Below are 12,726 nucleotides of genomic sequence, written 5' to 3'. Positions count from 1 at the left end.
CCTTCGTCTGCTGCGTATTTCTCTGTCTTCTCATTTTGCTTAACTTACTGTGTTTGTGGCCTCCTTTTCGCAGGCTGCAGGTTCGTGGTTCCCATTGTTTTTTGGTGTCTGGCTCCAGTGGGTAAGGTTGGTTCAGTGGGTTGTGTAGGCTTCCTGCTGGAGGGGGACTGGTGCCTGTGTCCTGGTAGATGAGGCTGGATCTTGCCTTTCTGGTGGGCAGGACTGCGTCCAGTGGTGTGTTTTGGGGTGTCTGTGAATTTATTATGATTTTAGGCAGCCTCTCTGCTAATGGGTGGGGTTGTGTTCCTGACTTGCTAGTTGTTTGGAATGGGGTGTCCAGCACTGTAGCTTGCTGGTCATTGAGTGGATCTGGGTCTTAGCGTTGAGACGTAGATCTCTGGAGAGCTCTCACTGATTGATATTACATGGGGTCGGGAGGTCTCTGGTGGCCCAGTGTTGTGCTCGGCTCTCCTACCTCAGAGGCTCAGGCCTCAGGCCTCACCAATGGTGGGAGCACCAAGACCCTGTCAGCCACAAGGCTCAGAAGAAAAGGGAGAAAAAAGAAAGAAAGAGAAATAAATAAATAAAATTAAGTTATCAAAATGAAAAAAAGAAAAATGTAATAAAAAGAGAAAAAGAAGAGAGCAACCAAACCAATAAACAAATCTACCAATGATAATGAGCGCTAAAAACTAAACTAAGAAAAACATAAAAATCAGAAACTAGTCAGTTGCATACAGCAAACCCCAAGTCTACAGTTGCTCCCAAAGTCCACTGCCTCAGTTTTGGGCTGATTCGTTGTCTATTCAGGTATTCCACAGATGTGGGGTACCTCAGGTTGATTGTGGAGATTTAATCTGCTGCTCCCGAGGCTGCTGGGAGAGGTTTCCCTTCCTCTTCTTTGTTCACACAGCTCCGGGGTTCAGCTTTGGATTTGGCCCCGCCTCTGCGTGCAGATGACCCTCTGACGTCTTTTGGGAAGTCTGAGTTCTTCTGCCAGCGTCCAGTAGGTGTTCTGTAGGAGCTGTTTCACAAGTAGATGTATTTTTGATGTATTTGTGGGGAGGTTGGTGATCTCCACGTCTTACTCCTCCGCCGTCTTGAAGATCCCCCTAGGAAAACTAGTTCTTTGATCTTGGACCAGGCAGTTAACTTCTCTGTGCGTCAGATTTCCGTTCGTGCAGTACCTCCTCAGCCCAGAGGCCCAATCAGGTGCGAGGGAAGGGCTGTCGCTCACAGGCTGGCACAGGACCGAATTCAGCAAGTTAAGTTTGAACACATTCTAAAACTCTGCATTTTCACTCCCCTGCCCAGCCTGTGCTTTAAGTTTTTGATGTCACATTTTACATCTTTTTATTTTGTGTATCACTTAATTAAATGTCATTATAGTTATTTTTACTACTCTTGTCTTTTACCCTTCATACTAGCTCTGTAAGTGATTAATCTACTTTCTTAATTATATACTTAACCTTTACCAAGTAAGATTTTTTCCTTTTATGTGTTTTCTTGTTACTAATTGGTACCCTTTCTTTTCGGCTTAAAGAAGTCCATTTAACTTTTTTTTGTAGGGTTGGTTTAGTGGTGATAAACTCTTTTAGCTTTTGCTTGTCTGGAGAGCACTTTTTTTCCTTTGAATATATCATGCCACTCCCTTCTGGCCTGCAAAGTTTCTGCAGAGAAATCTTCTAATAGGCTTATGGGGGCTCGTTATATGTAAAAGTTATTTTTCTATTGCTGCTTTTAAGATTCTCTCTTTCCTGTTCACTTTTGACATCTTCATTATAATGTGCCTTGGTGTGGGTCTCTCTGGACTCATTGTATTTTGATCTTTCTGGGATTCCTGGATCTGATGTGTTTTCTGCTGGGGAGTCACGGAGCGCTTTGACAACACGTTAAACTGCTCTACACAGAAATGCCTGTAAGCACACATGTGCCATTTCCTATACAATTTCTGGGAGTTTGTGGGAACCCACCACCAACAGCTTGTAAGGACCTCTTGCTCTGGACGTGAGAGTCAGGTTTGTTGAGTTCCTGTGGCCTAGTGCAGTGCCAGGCATGTAACGAGGCCCTCTGGCATGAAAAGCATTTGATAGCATCCTGCTTTCTGTGGAACTGGGAGGTTTCCCACATTGACGTCAGCCCTGCAACTGCACACAGAGCATTTGGTTTCCTGGTGGCCGTCAGGGCTTGTGTGCAGTTTGTACTAGCCCAGTGTTCACAGCCACTTTCTGTGGGTAAGGGGACGAGCCCAGGGAGGCCACACTGCCTGCCCACGTGGCCCAGCCACGATTCAAGCTTGCGTCCCTTTTTGGTAGCCCTTAATCACGATGTGATGTCACCTCCACCTCCTGGGGTGTGTGTCCACCGTTGTCTGTGGTCACTTGTTCTCCACACCAGGGTCGGGTCCTACTCTTGGGCTTTCATAGTTCTGGTGACCTGCAGTTTAGATCCCTCTGGCGCCCTCTTTGGCCACCATGCCTGGATGCTACCAGCAGGCCCACGGGGTCATAGAGGGTGGGAAGGAAGGGAGGCAGAGGACAGCGGCCAGACGTCCACCAGTTACGCCTTCTGCCCTACCCCCACGTGGTGTTTAGACAGCGTGTGCTCATACATGACAGGTGCCCGTGGCTGCCTGATCACATGATAGCAGTCAGAGATAGGGAGAGATGGAGATGAATCGTCAGCATTAAAAACGTTGGCTTTTTTCCGATGATGGGCACTTAGGTTGCTTCCATGTCCTGGCTACTGTAAATAGAGCTGCAGTGAACATTGTGGTACATGACTCTTTTTGAATTATGGTTTTCTCAGGGTATATGCCCAGTAGTGGGATTGCTGGGTCGTATGGTAGTTCTATTTTTAGAAAAACATTGACTTCTAAAAGGTTCTGTTCAGTATTTGCAGGTCAGTTTACAAAATTAACATTTATTCCTATTTCAGGATCACTACAGCCTGTCTTGCCTTTGCCTGGAATAACTGAGTATTTCTCTCTTTCAGTCTTTCTTTGAGATCCCGTAGAGCTGAGACAGATGAGGCCAGGAGCAGACAAACTCTCCTACCTGCTCTAGTCCAAAAGCCAGCTCCAGGCGTGGCTGGGATTGGAGGTAGTTGGCCTCCTGCCCCCCCCAACCCCCCCACTCTGGGGTGGGGCCATGGGGGCCAGAGGGGAGGTGACCCCTGGCACGAAGGACTGGTGCTTTTTCTTTTTCTCCTTGTTCGTTTGTTTTTTGTTTTTGCGGTACGCGGGCCTCTCACTGTTGTGGCCTCTCCCGTTGCAGAGCACAGGCTCCGGACATGCAGGCTCAGCAGCCATGGCTCACGGGCCCAGCCACTCCGCAGCATGTGGGATCTTCCCGGACCGGGGCACGAACCCGTGTCCCCTGCATCGGCAGGCGGACTCTCAACCACTGCGCCACCAGGGAAGCCCCTCTCCTTGTTCTTTAACCAAATGCCAATAGAGGAGAAATAAAGGGGCAGCTGAAGCTTGGAAGATATCATCTAAGGGCAGAGGGGAGCAAGCCCCTTGGGTTGGCACAAGATTCATGAAAAGTGTGTTTTTCCGGGCCCTGAAGCATCAAAGCTGTTTTCTGAGGTGAACCGTTTTCATGACAATCTGTATATAAACAGCACATCACACACTTGCTGCCCTTATACGTTGTACTTGGCACGTTTAACTCTTCTTGGTGAGTCAGGGTAGCCACCAGCCAGGAAGCAAGTCCCAGAACCTTAGTGCTACACTTGGTATTTGAACACACTGCCTCCAGTTACGAGGGTAGGAGGTGCTTTTCAGGTTGGGATGAGTTTCTCGCCTCCGGGTGCCTCCTGGTTATGGGGGGCAGCAGCACCTCTGTTGGCCCGAGTGCCTGTTGGTCATAAGTGGTTCAGGTGTGGTTCTGATCAGGTGCAGGGAGTGGCAGGGCCTTTCCACCCCAATGAGACTGTGATCCTGGCATGGCTGCAGCCTGGGGCAGTGCTGCGTCCGTAGCGTGGCCGCGTGGCACCAAGACCTTGGGCTTCTCCCGTCAGGTCCCCTGGTCTGCAGGAAAGTGCCCTGTGGGAGCAGCAGAGCCCCTACCCTGCGCTGCTGGCGCCCAGCAGCCCCTGCTTCTCTGCCGTCTTGGTTCTCATCCACCTCGACTGGGAGGGGAGGCGTGACCTGCCCTTTGGAGGCCTCTGCGGCTGCGGCCCTGGGCTCCTGCTGTCCTCATGCTCTGGAGTTTCTCCTCCTCTGGAGCACTCGTGCCGCTGGATGGCCGGGACACCGTGGCTGAAGCCACAAAGGCCACTTTCCTGTGGCCTCTGCTCCTCTGCCCTCTCTCCCCACACGCACACCAGTGTGGACTCTCCCCACATCCCTGCCCCCCAGCACTCCCTGCTCGGACACGGGTCAAGTTCAGTGATGACGTCCCTGGAAGGTCTGTGAGTGGCTGCAGCCCCAGATCTTGTCTGTGAGTGTGTGTATCCGTGTGCATGTGTGTCCATGTGTGTGCATCTCTAAGTGTGTCTGCACGCGTGCATGTGTGTCTGTGTGCCTGCGTGGGATTTGTCATCCCTTTCTGCGACGCTAAGCAGGTGTCTTGGCTCTGGTCCAGCCAGGTTACTCTGTTAGGCCTGGTCTCCAAGCCCATGAAATCCTGGAAGAAATTTGGCCACAAATAAGAAAACCCAAGTCTCTAGGTATAGATTTCTTTCCAGGAGTGGAAGGGAAGCACGAAAAAGAATAAAAATCCGGAAGCAGCAGCATCCTTGGAGATTGTCCTCCAGGGAGCGGCACAGAGGGGAGGGCTGGCTCGCTGAGCACCATGCACTTGGCTGGCCTGGGGCTGCCCTTTGTCTCCTGTGTCTTGTCTGAATGGACCTGTCACAGGGGGGTTGTTATTTTCTATCTGATGTTGAGGTCATGAAGTTTCCAGTGCAGAGCTAAGGAAACCCAGAGTAAGACAGGGCCTCTGCTGAGGGGGCTGGACTAGGGTTCAGAGTGGACATTTGTCCTCCTGTCCCCCTCACTCTGTGTCCCCACGTAAGGTGGGGTTAGGGTTTCTGTGCTCGCAGGAGGGCTGTGGCTGCAGGACTTCCGGTGACGCTGAAGACACTTACCTCCCGCGTTTCTGGGGATGCATATCTGTTTTGCTGTTTCTGACTGTAGACCAAGTGCACTGTGCTCAGACATGAGGCCAGGCTTAAGGGAGCAGTGACAGGTGACAGGCCCTGGCCCTGCAGGACAGACCTGAAGCTCCCTGCTCATCTGAGGCCAGGTTTGCATTGCCCCTCAAACCCAGCAGCCAAGTGACCGGGGTCCTGGGCAGAGGGCCGGCCTGGGCAGAAGCCCCTCTGCCCCCCACAGTCCTATGACCTCGAGCCCCTTTCTGAACCTTGTTTTCCTTCCTGTGCTGGAAAAACTGCCGCTCCTGGAAGCTGCCTGGAGGAAAGCGCTGTCCTGAGGTCAGGGAGCGGGAGTGAGAGGGAAATGAGCAGACCAGGCCCTGGCTGGAGGCGCAGCCTCTGGGATGAGGGTCCCCGTCTCGGAGCCCCGCCCAGGCCGGACGCTGCCTCGTGCCCCGTGGATGTCACAGCTGCCTGTTCTCCCTGGGCTCCTGCTGCTGTCGTCTCGCAGGAGACACTGGCCAGGCTCTGGCAGGTGAGAAGCCTTCCTGTTTGTCCTGCAGTTAGTCACAGTGACTGTGGTCAGGACACACTGTCTGCGCCAGTTAATCCCCAGTGCCCGCCGGTGGCCCCGGGCTTGCACAACCGGCCATCGGGGAGCAGGACGGCTTGTCCTTTCCCTGTAGTCTGCCACCCCTGCCCTGCTCGGCACACGCTTCCCTTTTCCAGGTCCTTCTGGAGCATTTCGGTCTGGGCCACGCTCTGCCCTGCTGCTCCGGAGGGGCAGCCTTTGTCACAGTGGGCAGCTCTGTTTCCGCCAGGAGCGCTTGGCCTCCTTCCAGGGCCGCTGCTCCCCAGTTTCCTCGTCCAGAGAGGACGGCCTGGGGGCTGGGGAGGAGGGCGGTCTGAGCCCCTGGCCAGGTGAAGGGGCACAATCTATCTGCATTTCTCTAGCGCCCCTCAGGCACGTGAGAGCTGGGAGGTGGGACTCCGGCCAGGGACCCAGACGGCCCTGCAGACAGTGCTCGCTGGGGGCAGGGGACGCTGCCTAAAGGGCGGGCCGGTCCTGAGGCAGCGTCCCTGTGGAGGCTGGACGGGGCGGCCTGGCCTCACAGCCCCACAGCCTGACCAGCGGGGCGGCGTCCCCACTCCCCTGCCCTACTGCTGGCCCTTGGCCTGTGCCCGGCAGTGGGGACTTGTCTGAGATTTCCCTGATTCTCCTCCGCTGCCCAGTGCCTCACAAGGCCATCCGTCTGATGTCTGCCATCTGCCCCTACGCCTTCTAAAGGGCGTCGATTAGGGGAAAGGCTGCTAGGGGTTTCGTAGTGTTTGCATCCTGGCACCCTGAGAGCTTTTCAGCCCAGGGTGTTTCTCCACGTGGCCTCAAGCAGCTCTGTCTCTCGTGGGCTGAAGCGCCGAGCCCTGGACCCCGGCTCATCTTCACTCTGGCCACTGCTGTCTGCAGGTGTGGCTGGCCGTGCCCCAGCTGCCCGGTCCTTCGCCCTCTCCCTAGACTCCTTGACAGGCCAGTGGGACCACCTGGCCAGCATCCAGGGGCAGGGTACACACTGCCTGCTCCCCCGCTCCTCAGAGGCCCCCGAGCTTTAGTTGCTGCTGTGGTCTGAATATTTGTGTCCCCCCCCCCCACCACCGCCACGATTCACGTGTTGAAACCCTGGCCCCCAAAATGATGGCATTAGGAGGTGGGACCTTCGCCTCATGAAGGGACGGTGCCCTTACAGGAGAAGAGAGATGACCTCTTTCTGTCCCGTGTGAGAACACAGCCAGAAGGACGTAGCCATCTCTGAACCAGGATGTGGTCCTCACCAGACGCTGCATCTGTGGGTACCTCGGTCTTGGGCGTCCAGCCTCCTGTCTGTTGTGTGGGCCGCCCACCCGTGGTGGTCTGTTATGGCAGCCGTAGAGATGATCGACAGTAGTGCACGAGGTAGCTGCGTTCCCTCTGGCCCCCAACCACCACTCTTCCTTGGGATTCGCCAGAAACACACCAGGGTCTGCTCATGAGCCCTGTTTGTTCTGCTGCAGAAGAGCCTGGGGGGTCCAGCAGACACCCTTGTCCTACCCGGTGAGGCTGGAGTGTATCTGAATCACCCGGGCACTCACACTTGGAGGGAGGTATGACAGCAGGTGCACAGACGGGCAGGCCATTCTGAGACCTGCTGTCCTCGTCCCCTCCTCCCCGGGGGCTCCCCCTAATGCTGGGCATCCTCCCATGGGACGACTCAACGTCAGGCCTCTGCTCTGGCCCTGGGCTACACCCTGCAGCCTCGGACCCAAAAGTCAGGGTCAGAACGCAAGTCAATCGTCAAAATACCCGGGCAGACGGTCTCCATGAGCTCCACACATCCCCCCAAGCCTGGGCCTTGTCTGAGCCCTGGGTGCCTCCCCCAGACCCTCTGGGCAAAGACTGAAGTTGTCAGTTCTTTTACAGGTAAGGAAACTGAGGTTTTGAGAGGTTAAGTGCTGTGTCCAATGTCACATTTCTAGGAAGAGTGGGTTGGGGCTTGAGTCGGCAGTTAGACGGTAGAACCTTGGCCGAATAGGAGGAGTTGGGGCTTTGGAAGGAGCACAGGTGAGGGGCTGCCTGAGCTGGGCTCTGCTGAGGAGTCGGGGGACGGCGTCGTACGGGAAGAGCGGGCTCTGGGCAGAGCCCCCAGGGCATTGCTTGGAGGGGAGTGGGAGCTGCAGGGTGTCCCGAGGCCTGGATGGCCAGCCGGGGCCTGCGTGGCCGCGAAGCTTCTGTCTCGTCTCCCCATCAGGCTGTAGTCTTGGGTCCCAGCGTCTGGACAGATGAAGCACCGCATCCAGTGAACGGTGCTGAGTTCCACTGAAGGCCGCCTACCCTCAGGTGGAGGGCTCTGCAGGGAGGCCATCCTGAGGGAAGCTGGGGAACCAGGGGACACAGACGCAGGGCTCGGTGTTTGGAATGTCCGAGAACGTTCCCTAGCGGATGGCCAGCAGCTGCTCCGGTGAGGCTCGGCTGCGGGGATAATGATCGGGTCCTGGCGCCGTGCGGTGGGGTGACACACGCAGCAGCACAATGGCCGTGTCGCTCCTGGGGGCAGCCCAGGAAAGGGAGGGCCCCTGCCAGAGCTCTCTCCAGAAATCACAGGCTGCCCTGGGGGCCGTGGGCCGTGCTCTCTGGGTCAGGTGGCAGGGGTGATAGGAACGGGTCTGCAGGGGTGTTCTTTCCGGGCAGAAATCTCCTTGGCACGAACACCTTTCCTGCTGCTACGACCGGGAGAGAAGGGACCCGCAGTGCGGCCCTGGCCCTGTATGGGAGCCTGGCCAGCGGTGGACACAGGTCCTTCAGGGCCAGTGGGCAGCGAGGGCTGGCAGGAAGGGCAGTGCCCTGCCAGGAGAGGGGCCCTGTCTGAGCATGGGTGCCGAGGGCAGGTGAGGGCAGGGCTGCTCCCTGGCGGCGGAAGTTTCCAGCATCACACTGCCCTGGACCAGCTTCTCCCTGGCTCTGCCCTTCCTGGAGATTGGTCCCCACCCCCGCCTAGAGACAGACGTCAGCAAGGCCTGCACTTCCTAGAAAGCTGGTTACTAGAGACTTCCCGCAGGCAGGCCCTTCCTGGGAAACAGCGAGGAGGGCAGAGCATAGACATTACCCAGTCCTGGCGTCCAGCGTCACGTCTGGGCTGACAGCGCCATCTGAGCTGGAGCCCAAGGGCTATTGCAGCACCTGGGGCCGTGTGCGGACCTCTCTCCTCGCAGCCCCTGGTGTAGATCTGCTGGCCCTGCAGGCCAGGGAGGCGCTCTGAGCTGGAGGAGGCTGAGGGGGGCCGCCCAGGACAGGCTGGAGAGCAACTGGGGCGGAGCGTGGTGGACGGCAGAGCCCTGGTCCCAGGAGTCTGTGGTGCTGGGTCTGGGAGCGGCATCTGGGGGAGCCGGGTGTGTGGGTGCCCACCTGTATGCGTGCACGTGTGTGGGTGCATGGGCGTGTGTGCATGTGTGCAGACGTGTGTGTGTGGACTGGAATCCAGCTTGATGGAGCCTATCCCTTGGGAGCCCTCTCTGGATGCGGCTGCAGCCGTCCAGCGGGACGCCCACAGACGGGGCGGCTCAGACCACAGACACTGACTGTCTCTGTGCTGGAGGCTGCAAGCCCGAGGTCAGGGCATCAGCAGGCCTGTCCCTCCGGAGGGCTGTCTCCTGGGCGTGCAGATGGCCGTCTCCTCCTGTGTCCTCACGTGGTTGTCCCTCTGTGTGTGTCTGTGTCCTCATCTCCTCTTCTTAATCAGGCACCAGTCCTGTGGGCTTGGGACCCATCCCAGTGACCTCATTTAACCTCCATGAAGGTTAAAGCCTCTGTAAAGACTGCATCTCCAGCTAGGGCATGTTCCGACGTTCGGGGGACCAGGACTCCAACGTACGAATCTGGGGGACACAACACAGTCCATGCCATTTCCTGGGAGCTCTGGGCACTGTGTTTTTGTTTCCATTTTCCTGTTTTTCTCACTCACGTTTCTTGGAGGTGGAGCTGTTATCAGCCAGGTTCCCAGGTGGGGAGACTGAGGCTCAGAGACGTGAAGAGACGCGTCCGCAGACCGTGCTGGTCCGGCAGAGGGGAGGGTGTGGACGCTGGGCCACAGCACAACGTGACCAGTGCTGGAAAAATGGCTCGTATGGAGGGCAGTGGGGACGGGGAAGGGGCCTGGTGCTTGCTGGCACCCCGATGGTGTGCTCTGTGAGGGCAGGGGCCCCGCCGACCCTGGCCCTGGGCAGCAAGCACTGGTGGAGAATGGGCACGGTCCGAGTGTCACGTGGTCACCGCCTCCAGACCGTGTGGCTGTCTGTGTGCTAGTCCGATGCTCCGGGTTTGTCCAAAGGGTCCAGCCATGGTCTGCTGGTGGCAGCACCTCCGAGACCCCCTCGCCGGCAGTCGCTGTGCTGTCTGGAATGTGTGTGACCTTGTGCAGGGCTGCGATATGTTCGTTCTGCTTTCTCTCTCATCCCTGACGCATTTCCATCTACGAGCCGAGCCTGCAGCCCCAAGCCAGTCTGCTGAGCCACGGAGCCCCCGGCCCGGACACTGCTGCCTGTCTCGTGAGCTGTGCTGACTCAAGTCGGCCTGGCGTTGGCTGGGCTCACGCATCCACCTCCATGGTCAATTCATTGGGCCCCAGGGCTGTGCATTCCTGCTGGCCACATACCTGTGAGGACAGGGTGGGGCCGTCCGACCTCCGACCTCTGAGGCCAGTGCAGGGCCTGTGTCCTCACGGGCTGCACCTGTGTCTCGCTGACCATACGACCAGGGACCACCTTGTCCAACCTGGCCTCGAGGGCCCCGTAGCCGGGTCAGCTCCGACCCCACCCCAGTGCTCCCTCTGTCCTGCAGACCCTTGGGCTGCAGTGCACACTGGCCCCCACTCCAGGGTCCAGGTCAGGCCGTGAGGAAACCCTGGCCGTTTGGGGCCTGGCCCACGTTTGTTTGATTTTTTTGTTTTGGGGTGTCCCTTGAGGGCCCTCCCGTTTGTGAGACGCCCCAAGCAGCTGTCCTTCCCAGGGTGTAGTTGTCACCAAGCGGGAGGGTCCCTTGGAGCTCGTGAAGCCTGCAGTGGGGGCAGGGACCCTCCTCCCGGTGGCACTCAGCCCAGGAATAGTTTCTCCCCCTGAAGGAAGAGCCGCCGCTTACAGAAGGAGACGAGAATATTGCCTCATGGAGAAAACAGTGGGTGAACGTTTACAGACCTGGAGCAGAAGGGTTTGTCAACAAGGTCGGAGAGCTCTAACCACAGGGGAGGGTTGATCCCTATGGCAGGTTTATCCATTCAGAACATATGTTTGTGCAGTATGGAGTTTCCTTAGAAAACTAAAATAGAACTACCATATGATCCTGCAATCCCACTCCTGGGCATATGTCTAGAGAAAAACATAAATCAAAAAGATACATGCACCCCAATGTTCACTGCAGCACTATTTACAATAGCCAGGTCATGGAAGCTACCTAAACGTCCATCAACAGAGGAATGGATAAAGAAGATGCGGTGCATGTAGACAATGGAATATTACTCAGCCATAAAAAGGGATGAAATATTGCCATTTGCAGCAACATGGATGGACCTAGAGATGATCATTCTGAGTGAAGTAAGTCAGAAAGAGAAAGACAAATACACGTGATATCACTTATATGTGGAATCCAAAAAGATGATACAAATGAATGTATTTACAAAACAGAAACAGAACCACAGACCTCAAAAAGAAACTGATGGTTCCCAAAGGGGAAAGGTGTGGGGGGAGGGAGAAATTAGGAGTTTGGGATTCATACACACACACGACTACCTATAAAATAGGTCATCAACAAGGACCTACTGTAGAGCACAGGGAACTCTACTCAGTATTCTGTAATGACCTCTATGGGAAAAGAATCTAAGAAAGGGTGGATATATGTATATGTATAGCTGAATCACTTAGCTGTACACCTGCAACTAACACAGCAGTGTAAATCAACTCTACCCCAATATAAAAGAAAAATTAAATTTTAAAAAAAAGGACATATGTTTATCGAAATGACCTTAGGAAAATGTAAAGGACAGCTGCCCTTGGGGGAGAGGTGTTTGTAGCACTTACAACCAACAGGATCAACGCGGAAAAATAACAAACTAGGAACCGGTGAGAGAAAGATCAAGAACCCGACGGATAAACAGGCGCCAGACACCAGCAGGCATTTCACAGTCATTCGTCAGGAGACGTGGGAGGAGATGGTCTCATTCACGTGCGGGGACCCTGTTGCAGCCCATCCCCGGCTGGGCGGGGAAGACGCGTGGGCCTCTCACGAGGGATGCGGGCGGAACAGCTGTTTGGACGCGGACACACCGAGCATGAAGGACCCCAGCTCCGAGGCCGCACGAGCTCAGGATGAGGGAACAGAGCGTGTCCTAAGCCCCTGTGGCAGGGAAGGGGGTCCCTTCCAAGGCCGCTCAAAGCAGGCAGAGCTGGGGTAGACGGCCGCATCCGTGTGCACGTGGTAACTTTTAAGGAAAAAAGGGTGTGATGAGGGTAATTCTGGGTGGGGCGGGGTGAGGGTGACGTCTGAGCTGCGGTGTCCTAGCGCTCGAGGTGGTGTGTGTGTGTAGCAGGGAGGCTCACAGTGTTCTTTTCATCGTTTAATCAATGAAAGCAGAGGGGAACCTTCTGGACAGATGGCGATTGTGCTCCAGGAGGCGAGGCTGGGCCCCTGGCTCCATGCCCTCCCGCAAACCGCAGCCTCCGGGAGCCTCTTCCTCTCTCATGACGCCCCCACCCACCTTCGTGGGCGCCGGGCAGCCTGCGGATGCCAGCAGCCACCCCTCCCCGTCCCACCGAGTGCCGGGGGCTGTGAAGTCTCCCACCCCCGGGACTCCCGATGCCAGCGGATGCCCGGCTCTGGCCCAGGCCTGCGGGTGGGGGGCCACGATCTTGGCAGGGCGGCAGCGCCTGTGTGTCCCAAGCGTCTCCGTGGATCCGGGCAGGATGGCGGCCTCCAGAGGGTTACCCTTTGTCCTCGCGACAACCAGGTGTGGACGCCGTCCCCTTTTCTGTGGTACAGACGGGGCTCCGCGAAGGCGGGAGTGTCCGCGCTGCCCAGCCCCGGCGCCCCAAGGCTGCTCTCCACTCCTC

This window comes from Neophocaena asiaeorientalis, unplaced genomic scaffold, assembly GCF_003031525.2.
Source record: "Neophocaena asiaeorientalis asiaeorientalis breed wild unplaced genomic scaffold, Neophocaena_asiaeorientalis_V1.1 scaffold45, whole genome shotgun sequence".
Lineage (NCBI taxonomy): Eukaryota > Metazoa > Chordata > Mammalia > Artiodactyla > Phocoenidae > Neophocaena > Neophocaena asiaeorientalis.
This window is presented reverse-complemented; position numbering follows the sequence as displayed.